We start from the raw sequence: 6,427 nt of genomic DNA on the forward strand, positions 1-6,427 counted from the left end.
GAGCCAAATCTGCCAACGCCTTGGTCTCAGACCTCTGGCATCCAGACCTGTGAGACAGTGAATGTCTGTTGTTTGAACCCCCCAGTCTTGGAATGGGCATGACAGTGTAGGGCTTTGAAATCTGGGGGTGTGTTCTCTCCGTCCCCATGCACGACTGCAGTGTGGCACTCTTACCTCACGGCCTAAGGTTGGGATAAAAATTTAGACTTGTAAAATATTAGATCTTTACACCATCTTAGAGGTTTTGTTGTCTAATTTCCCATCCAGGATGAAAGGCCCAAAAGAGATAACATCCTGGAGAGATGGCTAGTTTGCCTCTCCCTGAACATGTCCATTTTAGGGAGTACCAGGCCAGTTGTTCAGTGGTTGGATAATTCTTATCTTTAGAAAGTGTTTCCTTATATGGGTGTGAAATGTGCCTTCATGCAACTCCTTTCTGGCGCCTTTCTTTCTTACTTTTTTTTTTTCAGTTACAGTTGACATTCAATATTATTTTATATTAGTTTCAGGTGTACAGCATAATGGTTAGAGGCTTACATAATGTATGAAGTGATCCCCCGCTAAGTCTAGTACCCACCTGGCACCATACATAGTTATTACAATATTATTGACTGTACATTCCATTGTGCCATACTTCTACATCCCCAGGACTATTTCGTAACTGCCAATGTGTACTTCTTAATCCCTTCACCTTTTATACCCAAGCACCCCAAGCCCCACCGCCCCATCTGGCAACCGTCAGTCTGCTCTCTGTGTCTGAGTCTGTTCCTGTTTTGTTTCTTTGTTTATTTTGTTTTTAGATTCCACAGATAAGTGAAATCATACAGTATTTGTCTTTCTCTGACTTATTTCACTTAGTGTAATACCCTCTAGGTCCATCCATGTCATCACAAATGGTAAGCTTTCATTCTTTTTTGTGGCTGAATAATATTCCATTGTATAAATGTACCACTACTTTATCCAATTGTCACTTGATGGACATTTAGGTTGTTTCCATATCTTGGCATATATTTACATATTGTAAATAATGCTGCAGTGAATATAGGGGTACATATGTCTTTTTGCGTTAGTGTTTTCAATATCTTGAGATAAATACCCAGGAGAGTGATTCCTGGGTCATATGGCAGTTCTAGTTTTAATTTTTTGAGGAACCTCAATAAGTTTTTCCATAGCGGCTGCACCAATCTGCAATCCCACCAAAAATGCACAAGGGTTCCCATTTCTCCACATCCTCACCAACACTTGTTGTTTGTTGATTTATTGATAATAAGCCATTCTGACAAGTGTGAGGTGACATCTCTTTGTGGATTTATTTGCATTTCTCTGATTATTAGTGATGTTGAGCATCTTTTCATATGTCTATTGCCATGTATATGTCCTCTTTGGAGAAATGTCTATTCAAATCGTCTTCTGGTACTTTTCTTCTTTCTGTCTACTCTCTAGATATATTCCAGAGCACCTACATTCTCTCTTCAGGCTAAGTGGCACTAATTCCCTCAAGAGTTTCTTATATGACACATGCTCTGCCCCGCCTCACCTCTTGACACATCTGAGCTTTTCTAAGTTCCTTATGGTGATGTGTCACTGGACTCCAGCAAGGTATAACCAACGCCAGTGACAGTGGGACCACATCTTCCTGTCTTGACTACATTACTTCTAAGAATAAAGCTTGTAGTGAAACCATACTTGTGCTCAAACGATGTGCCACTTATTCTACACGTATTCTTGAGCATGTGTGTACATGCATGCATGCATGCATGCTAGACTTTAGGGAACATGAAGACCCAAGGACCTCATAACCAGTGGAGGGAAGATCAGTAAACAAGGGGTTATCAGACAGGTGGACAGGTGCTCTGGAAGCACAGAGGAGGAAATGCCTGTCACTGCTCAGAGCAAGTATGGGGACAGACTTCACAGAGCCATGACTAGCTGGCTGGGTGTGAAGGCTGCCAGGGACATGAGGTGGGTGGGGATGAGGTGGGGCAGGCCTGGATTTGCTGCTCCCAGGCTGAATGAACAGCGTGGGAGAAGGCACAGAAGCATAAGGCGCACAATGTCCTTTTGTCTCCTCTTTTGTGATCACTTCCTGTCCATCCTTATAAAGTCAATCTGATGTCCAATCCTCTAGGAAGCCTGACTTTCCAATCTCCTACCCTCCAGGTTGGGTTAGATATCGTCTCTCTGTCCTCATAACACTCGCTGCATATCTGTGACCTCTCCACTAACCTTATGATATTACTGTGATCTGTTTATCTCTCATCTCTGCACTGAACTGTCAGCTCCTCGGGTTAATCAACTTCGTATCTGAATACCTGGCACAGAGTCGTTGTTCAAAACAGGTGTGTTGAACAAATGAGTGGACCGGCCATGTGTGTTCCGGCTAGAGATGTGGGAGCTGACCATGGATAGGTAGGCATGGCGAGGTGTGGACGGCTCCCTCTGCCATTCTCAGCAATCTGGGCTGGATACTGTAGGCAATGCATAGGCAATCGGTGCAGGAGATGGGTGTGGGGGAAAAACATGCCGGCAGCCATCAAAGGGTGAAGATGAGAGTCTGAGTGAGACAGAAAAGCAAGTCAGAAAACCTGGGCATAGCCCAGGTGAGCGATGGCAGGGCATGAAGCAAGGTTGTGGCAATAGAAAGTGAACAATAACAGAAAGAGGGAAATGGATTAAAAAAAAAGATAGAACTTGGCAGGAATTTAGGCAAGGAAGAGACAAGAAGGACTTGGACAACTGGGTTGATAGTATCATCCTTGTCTGAAAGAGAATTGAGAAAGAGAAAGATTTTAATTTTATTCTGATGGTTGGGGGACATGGGAGGAGGGACCAGATGACACATTCTATATTTTTTCAGTCTTGTTGATTTTCAGGTAATGGGACTTCCAAATCACCAGAAGTATGCGTTTGCGGCGGGGCTGGGTTGAAGACCTGGGGAGCCATCAGTGTACCTATAAACACACAGCCATAGGAATGGGTGAGGCAGCCAGGGCATGTGTAGAGCGTGGAGAGAAATGGACCACAGATGGACTCCTAACTCACAGGCCGCTGTACAGAGCCCGTTCTTAGAAGAGCACCAGCTGGGTGCAGTGCTCTGCTGTCGCCATCTTGAAATTCTTAATACATTTCGATGATTAAGGGGCCCTGCATTTTCATTTTTCTGGTATCGTCACATCACACCCTGAATGGGAGAGATGACTACTCGAGCTATAACAGTCCCTGTGGACTTGAGAAAATGCAGACAGCAAATGAGGCTTTATTTCTCCACCCCACAGAAGGCCGGTCAGCCAGGCAGCCCGCTCATGCCTCATCCCCAGTCCCCTGGGCCACAGCAGTCTTGAAGCCCTAGAGCTTTTCCCATCCCAGCCAAGATGACAGATCTAGTTGGAAAAGAGGTGCTAACAACCCAGACTATGATCAGTCTAACCTGAGACAGTGAATTCTTCTTCCTACACCCACCCTCTCCCATGGCCTTCACCACCAGCAAAGGAGAGAAAGAAAACACTCCACAATTATTGGATTTAGGTCCTTCAGTTCTGAAAGGGAGATTAGGCAGTAACTGGTAAGGACTTGTTTTTCTTTTCCAGTAAGGACTAAACCACAGAATGGTCTTAAACATCCACAGAGATTTTGATCGGAAGCAAGAAGAATTTCACAATAGCACAGATTTTGATGCTTACAAAGGACACCAAACTGGAGAAAATTTCATCTGCATGGGGGCACTGCCTTGTGTGGAAAAAGTCTTTGTGCCCTGTGAGGGCCCTGTCATAGTGTTTTGCACGGGGGTTCCTAAGGAAATGCCTGAGTTATGCATGAAAGCACTTTTAGGTGGTCCCCAGAGATACCAGATACATTTCCAAGAACCAGGCTATCCAAATCAAAACCTTAGTCCAAAGCCCTCTACCTAATTTGAAAAGTAAATTTTCAGTTTCTGAATCCAGAGTCTTTGTGGCCTTACGTAAGTCCCAGATTCTGCCCAGTCACAACTTCAAAAAATAATGCCGTGTTCCCAAAGGAGACTCTTTGAGGATGGAGCAAGACTCTCTTTGTAACCCAAAACCTGTGAGGAAACTTTAGTTCTGTCTCCAGATAGAGGTTTCCACTCAAAGGGAACAAAAACAGGCAAAGAGTTTTTGCAACAAGTGAGCCCTGTGTTTAAAGAGCTGTGGGGGGCGGGGGGGGGGAGACATCAGGAAACTCCAAAGAATAGCTCAAAACAGATTCTTTAACCCAGAATAGAGGGACCTCAACAAGGCGATGGAAATTGGATGTTGGAACCTGGTCCCAGCTCCATTCTCATCTCTCATCTTCATCAAACTGCCGGAAAGGAGGGTGGGAGGTGGGACAGAGGAGAGTTCCCAAATACGGGACACAGGACTACATCTTTACAGTGATAGCTTCTTTTGCTATAGTGAAGACAAGACTCTACCAAGGGCATCTGGAGACTGAACAACCAGATATTAATTTCAATGTGTATATGATTCATTCATTCATTTATCAATCTTACAATTATATGTTGACTGTCTCCTATGTGCCAGTCTGTTGCACTATGCTGTTTATTAGAGGTAAGAAACTCCTGCCTTCAGGTAGTTAATGTTTAGTAGACAGCACAAACAGGTATCTCAAATATCCCCAGGGCTGGTGGTATGATCCAAGAGAAAACAAACAGGACTGTACAAGCTACAGCGTCACGTGTAGTCTGATCGATGGGAACCTTGGTTTTGATTAGGTCTCGATAGGCCCTAAGTGCTCCACTTATTATTTTGCATCTGGTGATGGTGAGAATATACCCCAGCTCTATCCATGGCAAGCCTTGTTTCTCTCCCACTGCCCTATCCTTCGGGGGCCCAGCACCATAGGGTGCATTCACACGGCAGTAAGACCACAGGCTATGTGAAGCCACTTCTCCACCAGGACATCTGTGGGTAACATAACCGTAGACAAAGTAACTGCAAACTGCTTAGGTTAGAGAGGAAGGGACAGCAGTCTTGACTGCACTTAGATGACCTCTACAAATTCACAAAAACACATGACCATGCGAACACTTTGTAGGGCCCTCCTGGCGCTTTGGAAGCGGTCCCACACGAGAGCACCCGGAAGCAGAAGCTTGAGCATACTTGTCATCATGGTAAAGACATATCTGGGTGAAGTTCCAAGCCCTTTGAAGATCCTTGATTCCTGTTTTTCCCTACAGAGCTCAAAGAGAAGACGTCTCAACTGCTAAGAGTCTCAGCACTGGAGATGACCTCAGGTCTATGTTGGAGTCACAAACACAAATTTAAATCGGGCCATGAACGCCAATAAAAGGTGTTGTGACTCTAAACTCTTTCTTCTATTTTTAGATCTGATCTCCTCTCTCCGTCTCCCTGGCCCTCCCCCATTTTCCTGATGTGTGGACTTCTTGTCTGCCAGATCTTTCCATGCTGTCTGTCCATTTTCTATTTCTAATTCTTACTCTCTTTAATTCTCTTTGTAAACCTGCTCACTGTTTTCTTCCCATTCTACACTTTTTCAGACCTATGTTACACGGTCTTCCCTCCTCTCTCTCCCTCTCTCTCTTGCCTTCACTGTCATTTCTCTGTTTCAACATCTCTGCCTCTTTCTCCCTGTCTGTCTCGCCTTACTTTTTATTCTAACCTTTCTCTCTGTAACTACTGACCCTGTGTCTTTATTTCTTTCACTTTCTGCCCCCATCTTTCCCCAGTCCTTCCATGTCTTTCCAAATATAACCCAACCTCCACTTCACCCTAACATATTTTTTTTCCTATGTATTTATTACTGGTTTAAGAATTTGCTCTCGGGAAATAGCCTTATTGCAGATATTTTTCTTCCTGTGGCATGACAGCCTTTGAGCAGCCTTTCCATTCAAGGCCAGAAAAACAGCAAGAGCTGGTCCCGGGCTCTGGCCTTCGTTTTGCTGGCACTGCCCTAGAGGGGAGTCCGTCTTGGTATGTCCTGGACCTCAGACACCACAGAGAAGACAAGAAGTGAAGCACATGTCAGTTGTCTGGGAATTCCTCTCAACTCTTTGTGTTTTCTCTAATTCCATCTCTTTTGGTCTGACTTTCTGTAGAAATGTGTGCTTGTATGTTTATCACTCAGTTAACAAGTTCTGCTGGAATGCCCTCCAGGAGCTATAAAGAGCAAAAGAAAGGACTTGTCTGCAAACGCTTTATTCTCCAGCGTCTATGGACACAACACTTATCACCTGTAAACAGTCAGATGATGTGTCACAACACGTACAATGCTGACCATAAATGCGCCAGCTCAGGGGAGGAGAACCCAGCATGAGCCTGAAGACTTGGTGGAAGGGCAGGGCTGGCACTGACCTTGACATTTGCAGAAGGGGAAGAGAACATCTTCCACGAGGAACAGCTTAGCAAAGCCAGAGCCTCGGGGACTCACTGGACTGTCTGTGTCAGCCTGG

The sequence above is a fragment of the Rhinolophus ferrumequinum genome (genome assembly GCF_004115265.2).
Source record: "Rhinolophus ferrumequinum isolate MPI-CBG mRhiFer1 chromosome 5 unlocalized genomic scaffold, mRhiFer1_v1.p scaffold_110_arrow_ctg1, whole genome shotgun sequence".
Classification (NCBI taxonomy): domain Eukaryota; kingdom Metazoa; phylum Chordata; class Mammalia; order Chiroptera; family Rhinolophidae; genus Rhinolophus; species Rhinolophus ferrumequinum.